Source organism: Drosophila montana, unplaced genomic scaffold (genome assembly GCF_035044405.1).
Source record: "Drosophila montana isolate Dmon_TW-CO22-7 unplaced genomic scaffold, ASM3504440v1 contig_896_1, whole genome shotgun sequence".
Classification (NCBI taxonomy): Eukaryota; Metazoa; Arthropoda; class Insecta; order Diptera; family Drosophilidae; genus Drosophila; species Drosophila montana.
Genome location: NW_026999182.1, coordinates 331581 through 352825, shown reverse-complemented (window position 1 = coordinate 352825; position 21245 = coordinate 331581). Strand labels below are relative to the sequence as shown.

General features: G+C 35.2%; 1 protein-coding gene across 2 annotated transcripts in view; it reads left to right on the top strand.

Annotated features, from left to right (window-relative positions):
• The first annotated feature begins 6471 nt into the window (after positions 1–6471).
• LOC135440216 (lachesin) overlaps positions 6472–21245 on the top strand; it is a 182976-nt gene continuing 168202 nt past the window's right edge. The window contains exon 1 of one of the 2 annotated variants that reach the window (XM_064699261.1): positions 6472–7484. The gene's annotated coding sequence lies outside the window, so the exon portion shown is untranslated. The remainder of the gene's footprint in view (positions 7485–21245) is intronic. The other variant, XM_064699264.1, reaches the window with a different exon arrangement.

Below are 21245 nucleotides of genomic sequence, written 5' to 3'. Positions count from 1 at the left end.
GCCCGACTGGGAAATACCCTAAGCCCATCTTCTTTTTATACATAAATAATGAAAGGAATGCATGGCCTGCTCCTTCTTTTAATCCCACACTTTGGAAGATGCTTTTAATATCAACTTCTATTTCTACTTCTGCTATAAAATGAAAAATACTATTCTAGAAGTTACATGTCATACTTGGGGACACTAGGCGATTCTTCATCATTCTCATCGATTGCTTGAAAACGGAGAAAGTTATTGATAATCGGCAACAAATTGGCACTGCGCCGGCACTAGGAGGATCTACGTTCTATTTCTTACAGGTTCTGAGATCCTTCATACTTACGGACGGGCAAATGGACATGGTTGGATCGACTCGGCTATTGATGCTGATCAAGAATGTATATATTTTATGGGATCGTAGATGCTTTCTTCTCACTGTTACATACATTTGCACAAAACCATTATACCCTTTTTGCACAATTTCAATGGGTTAATATATATGTACCTTATGGGCTCCCAGATGTTCCCTTCTGACTGTTACATACATTTGTTTAATGTCAATAAAAGGATTTCACCCATGCTCAGTTGATTGAGAGCATAAAAACGAGCCCCAAACTGTGAATGTTTTCTTCTTAAATAACTTTTGTGTTTACTGTGCGTACGCTACGAAAGATTTTTGACCAAAAATGTGCTGTGCGGCATAAAGTATTAATTCATTTTTGCGATATACGATAGTCTACGTGTCAAATTAGCCGCCTTGTTTTAATCTGTATAATATACTCAAGAAATTAATGCTGAAAATCTTTCAGTTTAAAATAAACTTGAATAGCGCAAGAATATAATTTTAATAATTTTTTTTCGCTAACTCTTATAATTATCAAAAATGTTGTCAAATAAAGCAAGCTCATAAAAGATATTTATCGATGTCAGAGTTAAAATTAGCATATGACTAATCAACAAATATTAATATGCTTTATAAGAATCTATGTTTCGAATATGCTGGAACAATCGGGGCTGAAAATCGATATTTATCGATTTCATATAAACGCATGAGTTTTTGTAGATTTGAAGTAAACATGACAGCCGTATGCTTAAAAAAGTAAAATGGATGCTAGGAATCGACTCTAGTTGCTGATCAGGATAATATATAATTTAATTTATGTTTATATAACTTATGACTGTTACAAATGATTGCACAAGTACATAATACCCCTGCCTCAAACCTAACTTAATGGGCACTTGGTAAACCAACAACAAGGTCAAAATGCTGCTGCTGCTGCTACTGCTACTGCTACTGCTGTGGATTTAAGGTGCATCTACTTGAAATTTCCGCTGAGAGCTGATTGGATCTGATCAACATCAAAGACGGCTGACAATCGAAATGCTCGAGACGACAATCAAATGGGCAAACAAAGCGACACACATAAACATAAAGAGAGCACAACACAAGCACACACACACATATACACAGATAGACGCACACACAGACACACGCACAGTCAGTCAAAAAATGAGCAGCGGAAATGATGGCGCAGCAGGCGGAAACGAAGCGATGGAGGCAACCGGCTGATGGCAAAAGGCTGCTGTTCAGTTGTCGCCTGCTGTGCCGAAGAAATTAAAATTGCATTACGAAACGAGGCGGAGACGGATCTGCAGTCTAACCGTGTGCGTGTGTCTGTGTGTGTGTCTGTGTGTAGGTGTGTGGCATAAATATTTCAATATTTGTGCACATTTGAAGCTGCTTAGGAGCGCCCATGGGCCATGACTCTGGCTCTGGCTGTGGCATGATGGCATGTCGTCCAGCCAGGAAATAGTTTAATTAAAATACCTTAGCATAGTCATTAAGAACATTACATTTTCGTAAAGGTATTCAAAACGGTTGTTCCAATGGGTTGCCGTTGCTGACCATTTTCATTGTTTTCCCATGCAAATTTTGTGCTTGAGCCAAAGCAAAACAATAGACGCGCATTAAAAAAATGAAATGAAGTCCACAAATGGCAAAAGCAACAGCAAAAGTTAAAGAGCGACCAGCGTAGAGCCTTTAAAACGAGGCCACAGCACATAAGACCAACAACAAGAACAACAACAAAAAGAACAACAACAACAACAACAACATAGACCGCATTGGCATATAAGACATGCAAATTTCCCAACACGCCCCATGGATGATGTTGTTAAGCGTCGGTCCTTAACCAAATAAAAACAAAACAAAAAAAAAGAATATAACAACAAGCACATAAAAAGTAAATGCAAATAGCCGTTCGCTATTCCAAATATGAGACAAAAAATAATATTTGACTTATAAGAAGTTTAAATATACCCTTTGGAGTTTCAAATATATAATAGTCAGATATAAGTTATATAATAGTATATAATATAATACTTAGTATATAATATAAAAGTAATATTTTCAAAGATATCTCCATCTGACTTTCTGCCATAGGATATAGGAATCAGATCTTTGACAATATCACCAGCACTATCAAGTGATTATTATTATAGCTTATTATTATTATAGTTGTTCAATTCCTCAGAAATATTGTTCATAAGGTTTATATTAAATTAAAATTTTTTTTAACAACCAAACACTTCACACATTTATGAAGCTATTGGGTTTTTGTTATTAATATTATATTTTCATTCATTTATTCATTTTTTGTTATTCTTTTAGTGAAATCAAGACGCAGGTGCCATACATGGCCAATTTTTGGACTGGAATCCCCAGGCGCAATTTATTTTTATCTTATGTTTATGGAATATTTTTAATGATTAATAAACTTTAGAAAGTAAAAGAACTTTTTATCTGCTGTCTGATTTCTGATCAATGTTGCCTTATGTGATGAAGGTGCACGTTAAGACGGGGCTTCGGGAAATTCCACCCGCATGTGTAGAAAAATCGCGAAAAACGTTTGCATGATCGACCTCAAACACATTTTTAAAGATCTTTGTTCACATTCATTAAGTGTTTCACACTTTTCGAAAAATGCATTCCTCCTTGGTGGAAATGGGGTCAAAGATTTGGTTGGTGACGTTTCGAGAAACGGTTGTATGAAAGTTGTTTGTTTACCATCCGAGTTTAAAAATTATTTTCAAATTCATTTGAGGTGTGTTTCAGACTTTTTAGAGAGTTCATCTCTATTTGGTAGAACTGGGGATCAAAGATTTGGTGGGTGACGTATCGAGCTAAAATTCCTTCCACGGAACTATATGGACAACCATCGTGTTTCAGCGACTTTAGAAACTGGCGGCAAACGATTCTATGAAAGTTTATTGATTTACCACCCGTTCGGCTTTAAAATCGATTTCAAATGCACCCTTCGTGCATGATAATTGCGGGTGAATATATCTAATTTTCAAGCACAAAACTTACGTCTCTCTCTCGCTCTCTCTCTCTCTTGTTATTTTTACCTTTATTATTATATCAGTTTTCAATCTCTTTCTCATTATATCTCTCTCTCCCTTTCACTCTCCCTTATTAATAAATATTTTCCTCTATTTCTCCCTTTTTATTTCTCTCCTTCTCTCTCACACTTTTAGTATCTACCTCTAACACTGTCTATAATTTATAAAAAAAAGTACTCAAACCGAGTACCATCGCAGTTTTCGCCCAAAATTAATCATTTCTTATGCTGAGAATGAAGTTCTTATTTTAAAAAATTATAAAAAAGATGTTTTTTTAAAGAACAACACTCAGTCCTGCATTTAAGAAATGTTATACTTCTATTAAGAAAGTTTGGCACTTACTTCATGAATGCAAATTTTTGTATTTAATTGCAATCAGTTTTACAGTCGAGATTGTTTTATTTAAGTCTATTTAGCAAGGTAATTTACTTAAAAATTGAAGATCTACAACATTAATTCAAGTGTGTTTAGACTAAAAATTCAAAATCATAATGGTTTGCAGATTCCACTTTCAGCATGTTACACAATTTACAGCATATTTAAAAGACCCAAGGCAAGTGTATTAAAAAAATACACAACGCAAAGAGACCAAACAGAGCAAAAAAAAAAGCAAAGAAAAATAAAAACAAAACGAAAAAAGTCGAACAATAAGATTAACATGAAAACAATCATGACAATCAGTAACCGCAAATGTCAAATTAAATTATCAATAAATTTACACGAAGACAACAGTGGAGCACTTTCGAAAGCGTAGAAAAACAATTTCCCCTGACCACCACCCATCCAACCACCACTCCTCCGCTCAAGAACTGTCCGCACGGACGCAAATTTGTCGTTTGGCGGCGGGAACAAGCAATATCAAGTATACGAACCGTGCGCCCGTCACGACCGGGCGGCGTCTGCAGCACATAATGAAATCATTTGCAAAATGAAAACACCAACAAGAAGCAGCAGCATACACACACACACCACATACACACACACACTCACACACACACACATCTATTTAAAATGCTTTGCCTCGACAAAGCATCGTCCACTTGAGGACATTGTCCATCAGGGAAACTTTGCACACCATTGAATTGAAGGCGCTGGAGAAATGTAGACAGCGAATGAAATGTGGAGAAATTGCGAGGGGGTGAGAGATTTAGAAGGGCACACTTGCAAATCATAAAACAACAGAGGCGAAGAAAATGTTTTTTAAATCTTCATAAATATTCATTATGAGAGGCAGGGCGCCTGGCAAATAGTTTGAGGGCAGCTGCGAATATTCCATTGCTTCAATTGTGACCATTGGACTGTGGCCAGGCTGGTGGGTTTCTCTCCTTGTGTATGTGTGTGTGTGTGTGTGTGTGGACAGTCGCTAAATTTAATTTACAGATGGCTCTTTACATGAAGTTGCCAGCAAAACAAAATAACAATAAAGTGGCCCGCAAGAATAACAAAAGCAACAACCACACCACACAACAAAGCGTAACATGAAAAGAAAATGAAAATAAAATAGAAATATTTATTTTGAGTGTGAGGTGGGGTGGGCCGGAAACGGAAGTGTCCAACGGCCTTGAAGTTGCTGCGGCTGCCACGTTGTTCAATGATCTGCGCTGCATAAATTTCCCTTAAGTTGAGGGGACACTTACCTGAATAAGCCGCCGCTCTTAAGTTGGGAATTTTAAGCAAGCAAAATAATGATTTTTGCCAAGGTAATGGTAATTTCAGTCCTGTGGCAGCATTAAAAATTGAATAGTGGGATTTTTCATGCAGGGGACATTTAATAGCTTAGCGTGTGTAGGGTTTGAATATTTGTTATTTGTATATATTTGCGCTTTATCCTTTTTTGCCACTAATTATTGTTATTATTATTTTTGAATGTTAACGATTAAGTGCTAGTAATAAACAGAGAATTTGACAGAAGGTACTGTTATTCAATATTGCTATCCTGCTTGTATTAGGGTTGCTGCTGAAAGCATGGTGAGAGACAAAGAAGATAGTCTCTGCCGATCATTGCCCGAGTGTGTTGTGTAGCGTTCATTTTGGTGTTCAGTGTTGAGTGTTCACTAACAGTACTAAAAGAGAGAGATGAATATAGAATGAGAAGAACATGAGTAGTGCCGCAGAGGACTAGGGAAATCGTCCTATTTGATTTATTATTAATATATTTTGTTTGTGATATGCTTTAAAAGTTATTCCATGGGGTCTGAATTAATGGATAAATGTCAGAATAACAGGTAAATATCTTTTCTTTTGATTGATTTATTAAAATTAGAGGCTTTGGCGGTTTCAATATATGTGTTTTATTATTTTTATTGTATTTGGAGGGGGAGAATCCTGTCTTTTATTATTTTTAATGAGTCTTCGGGCTTTAATAATGATTTAATATTAATTCTTATTGTCCTGTTTGATATTTATTTCCTTTTTAATAGTTTATTAGCATACATTTTGTTTAAGTTATTTGCAACGATTTGTATTAAGTTAATGGAAAACTATTTAGATTATCTGTAATTTAGAACTATTTATTTCTTTATATTGACACACAAACCTGAACAATAATAAGAAAAACTAAGGTCTTGTATTATAATGTATATGAGTTAGCCTTCTTAATACTTTTTCATGGGTATTATAATATTTTATTGTACATTTTTTATTATTATTTTGTTTATTTTCATATTTTATATCATATTTTAATAATTAAAATAGTTTCTAGGGTGAATAATTTCTTGCATTGGTACGGTAACAGTATAATTTCAATATTTACTCTATTATTAAAATTATTTATATTACTACAATCATCATTAATTTTTGTACATATTATTATAATTTAATTATTTCATTGCATAAATTTTGCTTTAGCAGCTGTTGCGTACATTACCCCTTTTGTGTTCTACAATATCCACACAAAAACATCCCCTACTACCTGGGAAATTCTCTCTTTGTGGTACGCATTTGTTTCTATCGGTATGCCAAACGAAAAGAGCAAACGAAATGGCAGCATCGTAATGGCAATTACATTGGGTTAGTCTCACAGAGTTCGCGGTTCGTGTTAACAAACCAACCCACCCACCCCGCACACGCACAGCAACCCAGCCAATGCAGTCTGCCTCGTGTGCTTGTCGCTCGTGATAACTGTTGAATCAACGAGTGGTTGCCGAAGACACTGGCCCATTCGTTCGCAACGAGGACGCAACGCAGTCTTCAACCAAACGCGTAACGAGACGGTACTCTGCAACGCCAGTTCAAATTGTACGCAACGGGAATTTACAGTTAATTTTGAAGGATAAGCAAGCACAAATTGAACGTACAGAAAGGATTTTGTGCAGCGCCCCAAAAGTAAACCGTGTCTAGTTTTGAAAAGTGTCAAAGATATTAAGTTTGTAATTAATTCAAACGTTGTGTGGATGCCACTAGCCGCTTGCTCCACTTGGAGGTGTCAAATGCGTTTCGTTGATTTCGGGCAACGCAGCTGCTGATTCAAAATTCGCCTCTCACAACTGCTCTCGGCTCCAGTTCCCGCTCCGGCTCCGGCGCGCTCTCAATTTGCGGCCAGCTTTAGTGACATAGAAATTTTGTGAAAATCGTGTAACTTGTATTTGGCCCATGCCACAAGCTCCACAACTCACTGGGGCACAGTTCACTAACGTTGGCGCCAGTCGCAGATTATAAGACGCAGCTTCAAATTGCCGCAAAAATAAAACAATTCTTCACAAATAACAATAAACACGAAAAAAAAATATATTAAAAGAAATTTAAATAAAAAGATTTAAACTGTGCTACATACTCCAAACTTAAAGTCGAATTGTAATCGCGTGTGTGCGAACGTGTTGGGTGTGCAAGTGCGTGTGTGCCGCGTTGCGTGTGTGTGCGTGTGTTTGTGCGTGCTGCGTTTGCCGCTGTGTGTGTATATATACTTTGCTAACTTGTATTGCGTGGCGGCGCCAAAGCGAAAATTTCCATAAATATTGGCAAAGCCAACAGCAGAAACTGAAACTGCATTTCGGCTCACAAGTTGTGCCCTGTCAACAGCTCAAAACTTGGCCAAAAACAACAACTACACTAGCAAAACGACCAGCAAATAACAATAACAACAACCTGCGTATGCTATAAAATAGGTAAGTGCGCCCGTCAGTCACCTGTTGATGGCCTGTCCATTGATTATATATATTTTTGAACATTTAAAGAATGCCACACTTTTGTGCGCTGAGATACATTGGGTTTGCCTTGTAGCATGTAACAGCTGAAAGTGCTGTGTACTTTTTTAATTAATATATGAAATGTGTGTGTTAAAAAATCACAAAGTATATATCGTTTATGCGGTTCACGACTCGAACCGGGTTCAGTTTGGATTATTTTAAAGAAAAACAATATTTCTTGTTTATTGAACCATTTTCAGCGGTAATAAAAATGTTTAAAAATGATTCAAAGCAAAACTAAATTGGCCAACTAAAAATATAATCTTTATAGGGTTCAAATTATTTTTGCATCATTTAAAAGAAAACGAATAACAATGGGTACTGCGTACAAAATCTTTAGAAGTGTTCCAAAAAGTTATTATTTTAACCAAATCAGTTTAAATACAAATATATTTTGGGCTTTTAGTTACACCTAATTCGACTCAATGTAGAATTTATGCTAAAACTTTGCAATTTCCCCCTTTAAACATTTTTAGCCTTGCTGACTACTTTTTCAGCTCAATCAAAATTGAGTTTTGCTGTTATTAACTTTAAAGTTTAGGATGAAATAAGCTTAAAAACTTCATATAAAACCTATAGAGAAGATAACCCCGTTTTTTGTGAATTCTTGTCTGAAAAACAAGGTCTGTCTACCACATCAGCTATCTTTTTATAATTATTATTTCCGTATAAAATTAATTAACATACCTAATGCCCAGCCCAAACATTCCAGCCAGGACAATAGGCTGACATTCTGGATGAACTCAATTTAAATGGAATGTTAATATTTATGTGACCCATATAAGGAATGAATGTATCCAATCTAGGAGTTGACATTTAATTATTTGTTGAAACAAAGTATCATACGTAACCTACAAAATTAAAGACGCATCGTTTAGTTCGATTAATTTCCCTTCTATGTTTAAAATTTTGTTTTGAAAAAAAAATTTTAAATACTGTAAGACCAAGCTTATCATTAAATAAATAAATAATTAAATATATAAATTATTAAAAAATATATATGATACAAATATTTGCAGTCAATTTTTTAATATTATTAAGCATTATTTTTTATTTTTTTATAAGAATAAAAATAACCTGCATATAGTCAAAATATTTTCCCATGTGTATTGCACGTAATAACCTAAGACTGAGTTTTATATATTCATATTGCTTAAATATTAATAAATAAATTGTATTTAAAATTGACCCTTTATAAGTTCATTCAGCAACACTTGATCAATCATAATAATAAGTAGGGTGTACATTTCTCGGTGCATTAAACACTTGATTGTTTTTCCGCCATTTCATGATGCTTTTCGCAATTTAATTGTGTTTTTTTTTTTTTGTTTTTTTGTGCACATTAAATGCATGAATTGCAATCATTCAGCTGCATAATTAATATGAAATAAAACTCTGAGATTTGCACAATCACTTTAACTTATTTTACGGATTGTTTTTATATATATTTTTTGTATTTTTTTTGTCTCAACAATTAATTAAAAATAGATATGCATTTTCCGCATTATTTTAACTTTTTTTTTTGTTGCCAATAAATTTTTGCCGAGCAGCTTTTCCGGTAAATTGAAAAGCGAAGCTGTACAAAAAATAAATTTTAAATAAATATATATTGTTATATTCATATATATATATATATTTATTTATATCTGGTGATAAACATGACAGCAAAAAAAAGTTTTAAGCCAGCAATTCCTCAAAAAGGACATTGTATTTGAATATAGTTCATATTTCATCAATTTTCCTCAACGCAATATTCAATGTCAAGAGAATATCAATATTAAAAATTCATTTGAGTTTTCATTTGAAATTAACTGAATTCTTTTGATTATTTTTTGTAAATGATTTATTAGCTTTCAATGTCAAGAGAATATCAATATTAAAAATTCATTTGAGTTTTCATTTGAAATTAACTGAATTTTTTTGATTATTTTTTGTAAATGATTTATTAGTTTTTATTGGCCGCATTATTTAATAATCAATCAAGAACAACAAGAGTGCTCTAGTCGGGTGTGCTTAACCTACTTCTATCAATACAAAATGGAGCTCCGCGGGAAGGGCATCCCCCGTTAGCTTTAAAGTTAAAGATAGTTGATCTGTATATAATATTCCGGAAGCTAAGTGTAAAATTTGGTGAATCTAGGCAATAAAACAAAAGAGATTTTTTAAAAAAACAGGATTGCGATTTTGATTTTAATCGACTGCTTGAGCACGGGTCAAGTTATCTATTTTTGAGAGCAAACTCTTACTTCAAAATTCTAAGTCCCTAGCTCTTAAAGGTTCTGAGATCCTTGCGTTCATTCATAAGGACGGACGGACGGATGGACGGACGGACAGACAGACGGATCTATTTATAAATTATGAAAGCAGCTTAACTCATTTAATTTTTTTAAAAAAATCGTTCTTTAATTTTAACTAAATATCTTGTTTCTGCAGTTCTGCAGTTAATTCAATTCGATTAAGTCATTTGTCAAGCTATGGGGCTTTATGTTCACTTTGCATTCCAGAAAACAGAAACTCACATTGCACTTGGCATCTTTTTATAGCTTTCTTAATGAGTCCAATTTACTTTCAGCAACTGTTTTATAATAATTGGCTACATTTACGACAATAATATTGTCCCAAGCATATAGTCGCACATATACGATAATTTCACTAATTGAAATGATGCCGCAGTAGCAAAACTTATGGGTCGGACCCCTAAGTTCTCAAGTCTGTTAAGTACACAATTACTGCTTGGGAAAATATGCAATTCAGTTGAATATAAATTTTCTGTTTTCATTTTTCCGTCTGTTATTTGTGTGCGTCTCTCATAATAATTATTCTTCTGTTAACTCTTTTATTATCATGCACATACCCAATATGTAGAATATACGAGTATTAAGTGAAATACGTAGGCAATATGCAAAGATATAGGGAAAATAATTAAAATAATAAACAATTTTCATTTTATAAATTAATTTTTTTTGGATTCGACTCACCCTTTTTATACCCTGAACCCATTGAAAATGGGTAAAAAGGGTATTATGTATTTGTGCAAATGTATGTAACAGGCAGAAGGAAGCATCTCCGACCCCATAAAGTATATATATTCTTGATCAGCATCAACAGCCGAGTCGATCTAGCCATGTCCGTCTGTCTGTCCGTCCGTCCGTCTTTCCGTCTGTCCGTCCGTCCGTCTGTCCGTATGTATGAACGCATGGATTTCAGAACCTATAAGAGCTAGAGAATCGGAATTTTGAACGATCATCGATAGCTAGCCCCGTTTCCAAGCAATCGATATAAATCGATATCGAAATCCAGCTTGTATGATATCCAGCTGTATGTGTGAGTGTGTGTGTGTTATGGCTTATGTTTGTATAGAAGGAAGTTAAAATTTTAGCAACGCCAGCTGGGAGCATCGACAGTTCAGGGTATCTCTCAATCGCGTACTAGCAAAATTTAGCTTTTCTTTGAGACATAGCCTTGGTTCATCATCTTTCCAAATCCAAAATAAAACAATTAGATTCTGTTTAAATTTGAGCAATTGTTAACGCTCGGGACTCAATATCTTAAAAAGAAGATTCTGGCTGAAATCGGTTTGGCTGGAGGGCTTCGTAAACAAAAATCTTAACTACCAATATTTACCCTACCAACATATAAAAGAAATCTTTATAGCTTATAATTAGTTAGCTATCAGCGCGTAAAATTATAAATAGGCGGGAATAAATCTGTTTGTGGGTCGAGTAAATAAAATAAATCAAGCCAAAAAGCGCAGTCCAAACGACGAGACCAAATTATTATTTGTAGCTGTCTCTCTCTTTCTCTCTCTCTCTATCTTGTTGTCTCTCTTTGTCGCTCTCTGTGCATTTTGTTGTAGCAGTTGCATTATAAATGGTGACACAGATTGCATCCTTTAATTTCCGCTTAAATGCTGCGGTCGTCCGCTTTTCCAAAATGAAAGTCACATCAATAAATAAACATTGCTGCGCCCATCGCTGATTAAGCGGGCGGGGCAGAGCTGGCTAGGAGAAATGCATCTATATAATATGTACTTGCCACATGCATATGCCACAGCAATCACAGGCTATATAAGTTGCAATCATTTATATTTTATTGAGCCAAATAGCGCTCAGCATGCAGAGCCTTCATTAGTTCGCCTAAAGTCAATATGAGCATTAAAATGCGTGCGAGTGTATTCATATGTTGCACTCATGGCACTCACTTTATTAAACTGCAACTCGAAGCCGTCTGTGTGAGTGTGTGTGAACGCAACTATGGCTAATTGTTTTAAAGCATTCAAACATGAATTTTGCTAATTAAACATGGCCGCAAACGATTTTCTGCAAAATAATGACAGAATGTAAATAATTGGAGCTAACTGGCAACTGTGGCCAACGTCCAAATGGCCAACACACTCAACCAAATATGCAAGCACACACACACACACGCACACACAACAGCCAACTATTTGCCTTGCCTATTGCAATCGATAATAACTGCTGCAACAATCGAACGTCCAAACCAAATGATCGACTTATAGTTTTCCTGTTATTAAATTTCTGTTTACAGCACTCTTGTTTTGCGTTTTATACTTTCCATTGACTGTATTATATCCAAACAAATTTAACAGAGTAGAAAAACTGAAAAAGTGCAAAACGCAAGCTGGATACACTACAGAAAAAAAGTTACCAGTTTTTAATAAATCTAAGAAAAACTTCAATAAATGTAAACATAACAGATGTCAGTTACCTTCAAGTCTAGTTAGAATTGCCTTTGTTGATAAAGTGTCTAGGATATACAAATTTGAAAAATATAGTATATATATACATATATATATATGCATATACATATATAGAAATCTAATTGGGAGAGCATAAATGCCAGTACAATTACTAGAATTAGATTAATTACTTTGTACTTATATTAACATTAAAATTAAAAGTTTCTGATACAGATCAAAGCTAGTTTAGTTGTTATACCTAAATTCAATAATCCATTCATTTTTTGCATAAGTATTGATTTTTGATAAATGGATGAAGATCGTTTTCATAATTTGTTTACCTTTGCTGAGGGCAATAGTAATAATAACATTGGTAATAATAATAATATTGGAAATGTCCAGTCCAGTTGACATAGTCAAATTTGTCTTTTTCTATGAAAGGAAGTCTTTAAGTTTTTAACCTATCTTCAATAAAATTTACATGCGTCCTAATGTCAAAATAAGCAGATCGAATCTTTCTATATATAGATAGCTAATAAAATTAAATTCACATATATATGCCATGGTATTGGGCGAAAATTGACTTTACATATAAATAATAATTTATCTTGTTTCTTTAATATGTTCCTAATTCACTGCACGCATGAGCCGTATAAATATGACGCGGCATTCCAAGGATAATCTTGTTTATTTAGGACCTTGAAAGTTAGCTTTAAGGGAAAGTTAACTGCAAGAACTCTCTTATATAACCCTTAAACCAGATTTTCCGCATGGCGGATAACAAAAAATATTCTCGCACCATATTTTTGCATTCTTTAATTTACGAAAAATCGTTTTGAATCGTACTGTTAAATTATTATTATTATTGGTTTTTTTAAATTAAAAATACAGCTTATCGACATTTGTCGCCAGCTGAGTCCAGGGTATTTGAGGTATTTGAATTTTAGTTCGATTTTTAGAAATATTGTTAACATTTTGGCCATTGGCATTTGCCAAAATTTGTGCATTATGCGCGTTGGCAGGCGATTAATAAGCGTTTGGCATAACAAAAGCAAATGGACGCAATGGTTAATTGCAATTTAACATTCGGCGTTAATAATAACTTATTCAGCAGAAATGTGCGCTTGGAAATGTGCGTAAAGGCCAGCTCGCGCTTTCCATAAAGTATTCAAGCCATTTTCGATGGCCATTAAGGAGCGTATAATAGAGCGTGTGTGTGTGTGTGTGTGAACAATACTTTTATAAGTAACTGTTAAACATTGCCATAGCAATTCATTTGGACGCGTGCACTTTTCACTTCCACAGCCCATTTTTATTTCAGAGTCTCGCACTCTCTCCCTCTTTATTTTCTCCTCCTCTCTCTCTCTCTAGACTTTTTATAACTACCCGGCAGTTTCTTATCGGAGCTTTCCTTTTCGGCTATTGACTAATTAAAAAACCAGTAGAACTCGGGGCTAGATGGCATAATAAGCAACTGCTGCTGCTGCTGCTTCAGTTTTTCTTTTGCAACTGTTTACTTCTTTTACAAAAATATAAAAGGAAAACATACGAAAAGCGTAGAAATAATAGAGAGAGAGAGAGCTTGAATATAAAGAAAATCGCAGGGCTCAAGAAAATTTTTACTCGTATTTTCCAAATGACCCAATAAATTTGCTCTCATTATGACGCCGAGCCACGAACGTTTTGTTTGCGGCCAGCTGAAAAAGCAAAGTGGACCCTACTCCTCAGCAGAAAGTAAAATAAATGTTTCTCAAATCGTAGTGCAAATAAAACCCATCGCACCCCACCCACCCAGCCGGCGCCACCTTCTCGTAACTGCCAGGTAATTGCGCTAAGCGCCATTGAGAGCAGGCCAGCGCATAATGAGCGTGAAAATACTTATGTAGTGCAAATATGAAAACCTCCTCCAGGGCTCTGCCGGAAAAATAGATGAAAAAAGAGGAATAAACAAAGAAAATCTTGATTTGCGCCCCGTTGGCTTTCTTAACTACGTGTGCGTTCTATGAATGAGCTGAATATGCATAGTAATTTCTAATGGGCCTGTATTTTGATCCGTCTTTGAAGTAATTGTTGGAGAATGGTTCCTTTGTATGTTTACTTATTTAATGATAAAGTATATTAACTCGCATAAAATTGTGTTTAACCTCTAGACTTGACTGTAATTTTCTTGGCGTTGTCAAGCAGGACAAATTCTGATATTATTATACTTGATTTGCTGGCCAAACTTTGTAAAGAAGTTTTTATTTTATGAAAGCGGCTTAAAGCGTTCAAATCATAAGCATGCACCACTTGTTATTCTAGGTAAAAAGTTTTATTTTAGATAAATATTTTTTTATATATTTTAAAATTAATTTTTTAGCCCTTGTGAGAGCTTAAAGTCTATTTACTTATTTATTTACTTAATTTTTAATATTCGATAAGTGATTGTCAACCAAATTATTTAATAAGAATAGCAACATTTAAAACTAAAAGCCTAATAAGAATACAAACAATTTTTATTTTATCACCGACACGTTGGAGGTGTTAGAGTCTATAGATAAGAAGAAAGGTATTTGTAGTGAAAAACTATTTCTTACATACAAATTTAAAAAAATTAATTAAAATGAATGTGAATGCGGTATGAAAAAAGTAAAGACATTTTTAATAGTCTTTAGAATGTTAAGATGACAGGGCTTAGAAATAGTAATGTGAAATCCCCGAACCGGTGGCGTAAATTTATAGCCTGCCCAGAAATGGTCAGTGAGTTCCCGAAGATATATATATTACTATATCTTTTTTAATATTTTCATATTAGTTAAATGTTCAAATTTAAATGACCTCAGTGGTTTTCTTAAAACTTTGCTAAAGTTTTCTCAGCTTTACTTGAATAACATTTTTTAGATTTTTTAGATATTATATAATATGTATATATATATTATATTTTTATATTTTCATCTCATTCAAATATTCAAATTTGAATTATTTATTTGCTTTTCTTAACACTTTACTAAGGTTTTCAGATTTGTTTAAGTTAAAAAGGTCTGTATATCATAGTTATATAGCAGTGTTAAATTTTCTGTAAAGGTACTAAATATTGCTATAGTTGATGTAAAGGGTATTAGAATATTAGCATGCATGGAAGGTGCTGAAAGAACATGTATCTAGATGTATTCATTATAAATAAATGTAAAGGGTATTCGAATTTTATATAGCATTGGATCCATCCAAGATTTGATAATGTTTATATCAAGATATATTCAGTAAAAATAAATTTAAAGTATGATTAAAGTATTAGTATTATCTCATGCAATAAAAGGGACATCTTTGATCTAATGAAGTATATATCTAGACAGACTCGGTATAAAATGTAATGGGTTTTTTACTTTTATCATGCGTTTAAAGGGACATTTTCGATCCGATAGATAGACTCAGTATTATTTGCTGATTTCATAAAGCCAAGTCTGTAGCTTTGATTGCTTCTGTGCTTAAGTAGACTTGCATATTGAAGGGTATCTAGATACCATCTTTTTATTGCACTAGTTGGCTAAGGCTGAAGCCAATGTCTTATAAAAAAGTATATGTATATTTTCTTTATTATAGGAACTCATTTTCAAATAAACACCTTCTTCTACTAGCCCTTGGTGTCTTGGGAACACTCGCTTGACAAACGCTTTCTATCCCATTTGAGCAAGTTAGTTGTAAATATATTGCAGAATACTTTTGTTTCGCTTTCTTTCTTAAATTCGCGCCGATTTGGTCCATGATTCTATGGCTGTGCTCCAGTCCCAGTTGTAAAATACTAAAGTGAATGCAAATCTGCGTTGTGTGCGTGCCACCAACATTGCCAGGGCCAAAATCTATGCTTAGCCGCTTAATTATGCCTAATTAGGCGTACCAGTTGCAGTTGCACACGCACACACACCCACACACACCTGCACACTCCCGCACACGAACACCCACTGCAAAAGTAGCTCATCCTCCTGCATGCGTACGTGCTGCACTATTTCTCCCCTTCTTTCTCTCTGGCTATCTCTCTCTCTCTCTCTCTCTGTTTAGTCATTCAAGTGGTGCACATTTTGAATAATTAATTTGTGCCCTGCTAATTTACACGCTGGTTCACTGGCTTTTTGGTTAGAATTTCGGCCGAGAGGCTTTCACTTGCAATTGGGGTTACGGCAACTGCAGCTGCTCCAACTCCTCTTAATGCCGCGCCCCTTACCTCCTTTTGCTGCATGTTATTTGATTATTTTGTCGTTGCAATTCTCGCTCTATGTGTGCGTGTGTGTGCTTGTGGTATGGTTTGGCATATTTATGACACTCGTAATTAAATTTAATTGTTGCACTTTTGGAGCACGAGCTCACAGCGGCTCGTTAGGCTGCGGCCGGGGCGTTATAACTTCAGCCTGCCCACTATGGCATCATGCTGCCGCCTGCACGCAAGAACCTTGCAAGCTTTTCTGTGCAACCATTTGTGCTTTGCATACCCTGCAAATGAAAAATGGGGATTGTGGCTAAACTGGCAGGACTCTTCATCTTAACGAATTATATTTTTGTATTTTTAACAATTTTTATCTAAGTCTCTTAAAAAATAGATTATAACCAAGATGATTTATGATGATGATCTATATTTACCTATTCTGACTGACTGACTGATTGACTGACCGTGTGGCTAATTGATTGACTGGCTTATGGAAACTGATTGACCTATGATCGACTGATTAATTGGCTGATTGATTGTCTGACTAACTGACTGATTGACTGAGTAAATGACTGATCGACCTACTGATTGGCTGAGTGACTGACAATTGACTGATTAATTGCCTGGTTGAATGATTGATTGACTGGGTGAGTAACTGGTTGATTGACTGACGGATTGATTATACTGGTTGACTGATCAATTGACTGGCTGATTGATTGACTGGCTGATTGACTGACTTATTGATTTTCAAATTGACTGGCTGATTGACTATCTGACTGGTTGTCGATTGATTGTCTGGCTGGTGATTGACTTTTACTGACTGATTGACTGAAGTAAGTGTTGTGTAGAATTAACTTTTTGGTTACATTCAATTAAACGTTTTATTTGAACAGGATACCTGAAAATTTCAATAAAAGACCAAATTTGTTTTTTAGCTTTGATTAAAGGGCATCTTTCAGTAGTGGATGCTTCCATTAGTTTAGCTATCGCCGTTTTCGTCGCCATTATAATATAGCTTACTCCACTTTCTGGTTGCGTGCCGCTTTTGATATGATAAGCCTTTTTTTTGTTATCTCCCCCAGACCGCCCGCATCTACAACGCATGCAGAGCTCCTTTAATTGTAATGCTAAACGCTAAATCATAGCCTCACGTGTACCACGTAATTAGCTTAAGTTGTAAGCCCCTGTTATAGAATTTCACTCGTCTCATTACGATGGTGTCCATGGCTAATGACCGCACACACATAAACACGCGCATACACACACGCATACACACACACACACGCACGCGCGTGTATACATGTATGCATGTCCCTATGTGTGGGTGTGCGTAAATCTGTGTGAATATGCAAATATTTGTTTTAAGATTCACATGCTAAATTATTTGGTTCTGTGCACTCACATATTTCATTTAAATATATTTTTTATTAACTTTAAATAGTTTCTTCCCCCTTTATTTAGTTTATAGACAGATTAAATATCCAAATATTTGCAAACATTAAATATTTGTCCAAACAAAACATAAAGTGTGTGTGTACACACATAAAAAGGCTTAATTTTTTTTTAAATTAAATTTAAGTGTATATCTCTTTTCCTTTTGTTTGTCTATAAAGTTGTGATTAATTAAAATAATAAACAAAAAATCAATGTTAAATTATAATTTTTTTGAAATGTTGCTTTAAGAGCTATATGATATAATTATGCCATATGATATGATATGATGATATATTCCGATATTAATCAATTTTTACGTTTTTAAAAGAAGGAGACAGCAGCTCAACTAGACAAAATTTCATAAAAAGAGACAGACTAATATGCACTGTAGACCAAATTAAGAGCACGGCGTCAGCACACCGACTGCATCGAATAAGAGCAGTCCAAGCCAAGGCAGCATGCAAGTTGGCCGGCCTCCCATGGTACGTCACAAACGATGCTATCGAACGCGATCTCTGCCTAACAAAGGTCGGAGATCAGATCAACTTCTTCAGCCGCTGCTACGCCGATAAGCTGCTGCGGCAGCCAGGTTCCTGGCTGACCCCATCTCGGAGAGGCGCCTCTAAATGTGGCACCATTGCGACCTATCGAGGCGAATCATCTAAGCACCCTATAGTGGCCATTTCAATAATCCCCTTCATTGTCAATATCCCACAGTACTTAATACCTCTATATTTATATAAAGATTTGAAGCAATAAAGTTGACGAGGTTGGGGCATACTCGTTGCTGTTAAGCATAATTTTTCAATAAAACCTATCTTAAATTTTCGCTCATATTATCTGCTAATTAGGCTTATCTATTTAATAACAACAGCTACTTGCTTTTAGTGAAAACTAAATACCAAATTAGTTTTCCACTTTTCCGCATAGAGAGAAAATCATGAATAATTTTATTGGAATTTGCGCATGAATTATTCAACAAACTGTTTGGCTCTCTATGTTCGAATATATTTCATTTATGTTGAGCAACTGAAGAAATTGAGTTTCATTTTTCACATTTGATTGCCAGATGTATTTATAATTTTATTTGGCAGCAGAGTTGATTATTTGCTTGGGTTCAATAGTTGAAAGCGCTCGAAATGAGTTTTATTAATTTCAATAAATTAAATGGGCAACTAGTTAGTATTTCGTATACATATTTAATCGTTCACACACACAAACAATAAATATTTAATGATCTAGTTGAGCAGCAACCGGAAAATCAAAAACATGGCCCACAAAGGCCAAAAAATAAAACTGGCAACACTTTCGCTCCACCTGCAACCAAATTATGTGGCATGAAGCAGACATAAAAAGCAGGTGGAAAAAAACACCAAAAACAAAAAGTGAAATGAAAAGTGAAAGAAAGTGGCACCAGGCGTCTTTTGACGGTATCCTTGACTTTCCTTACTTTCCTACTTGACGTTTTAAAGACTCTGTGAGCTACCCTCCGTCGCCCAAGATGGTAATGAAAACACGCGCCCTTTTATGCACCTCCCTTTAATGGGGAAAGCGCGCGGGCGTTGTGCCAGAAATGTTTGTCATGCCATCGTAAACCGTTGTTGTTATTATTATTCTACCCTGTAGCCTTCAAGCTTAATAGGCTATTCTTAACTTTTGCTAGTGTGTGTGTCGTCTGCGATAGTCGACATGCGGTTGAAATGTTTCTGTATTAAATCAGGTAAATCATGACTGCAAACCCAAATAAAATGCTTACAGTTTGGGTTTGTGGTGAAGTTGGTGGTTCAAACTTTCCGTTAAAATAGGCTAGCGAATCTGACTCTCACAGGCCAGGTATAGTTTCGAAGATTAGTTTATTCGCTCACGGCATAAGTCAGAACCTTTGCCTGTGAACCTGATATTCGTACTCCAGTAATTGTTATGAATATGACAATATTTATTAGTTTAAGCCTTTGGTTCAAGGCTTGTTTTATTATAGAAGTTAAAGGAGTTACAGATTCAAACTTCTTTGAACTCAGCGACTTTAATTGCTTGAGATACTAAAACAATACCCACCTTAATATTATTTACATAAATGTGAATCGTAGATAAGAAAATACTATTCAAATTTAAACATGCCTTAACTGATTTTCTTATATTGATTAATTCAATATAAATATATATATATATAGGCTTTGCTTCGAGGGTATCTGCTAGTCGTGTGTTTTTGTTTAGAGTGCGCTTAACTTTCATTGTTGTTATTGTTGTTTTCGTTGTCGTTGCCACTGTTGCCTTCTATTTTGCGCCGACAAAACTTTTTGAGTAAATGTCTTTGTCAGCAGGTGTAGCCCATGCAGGTTGACTGGGCTGCTTTCCTGCTCAGCACCCAGCCCACGCTTGCCCTCCTTCTCCCCTTCCTGCTTGCCTGCCATCCTGTTTGGGCTGTCTGTTGTCCTGGCTTGCCTTTTGCAGTTTCATTACCCTGAAAAAAGATTTTTATTTAAAGTTGTTTGTGAACAACCAAAAAAAAAAAAAAAAATAAATAACAAAAAAAAGGCCATGTAGCATTTATGCGGTCTTTTACTATGTTGTTGTTGTTGTTGCTGCTGTTGCTGCTGCTGCGGCTGGTTTTAATGCTAAAAGTTTTACGCCCCTTTGGCTGGTGACCTGTGCGAGGCAGCACTCGGAATTATTTAAGTAGGTTTTCGTATTTTTGTCGAATTATTCCATGCATTCGTAAAATACGCTGTTTAGACAAAAAATGTTTAGCCAGGACATTGATGTCCTTTGTCTTACCCATGCTCTCACATTTTCTTGCAGACACAGCACAAAATTTAGCACTCAATTACGACTCAGGCGATAAGTCGGAGCCGGGGCCAAGGCCAAAAGCCAGGCAGGCCAGCTAGCTAGCAGCTGTAACATTAATGAAATGAGCCTCATTAAAATGCAACGAAATGTCACTTATCTCAAATTGAAATTGAGGCACAAAACAATCTCAAAACGCACTGCGAGAGCCAATTACGGCAGTCGATTCGACACGGCGTAAATTTACTGATAAACATCACTGTATATATATATGTATATATATTTATATATAAAGCTGCAACAACAATGTGTTATATTAGAGTGCAAGCTTGTTAACGGCCAAAGATTGTTCATATACAAAGATCTGCTGGCATTCAAATGTGCTACACTGCGTCCAATCAGTTTGTGTATGTACTTATATATATATGTGGGTCAGTCTCGCTTGCATAATGTAACAAAAGCAGGCTTGTGGATGCTGTGTAGGTGAGTTGTGTAGACTTGGAGCTGTCTGCGTGCCGTGTTTTTAATCGTGACTAAGGCACACAGAAGCTTATCACGTGTCGTTCGTGTTAGCAAAACATGTTTT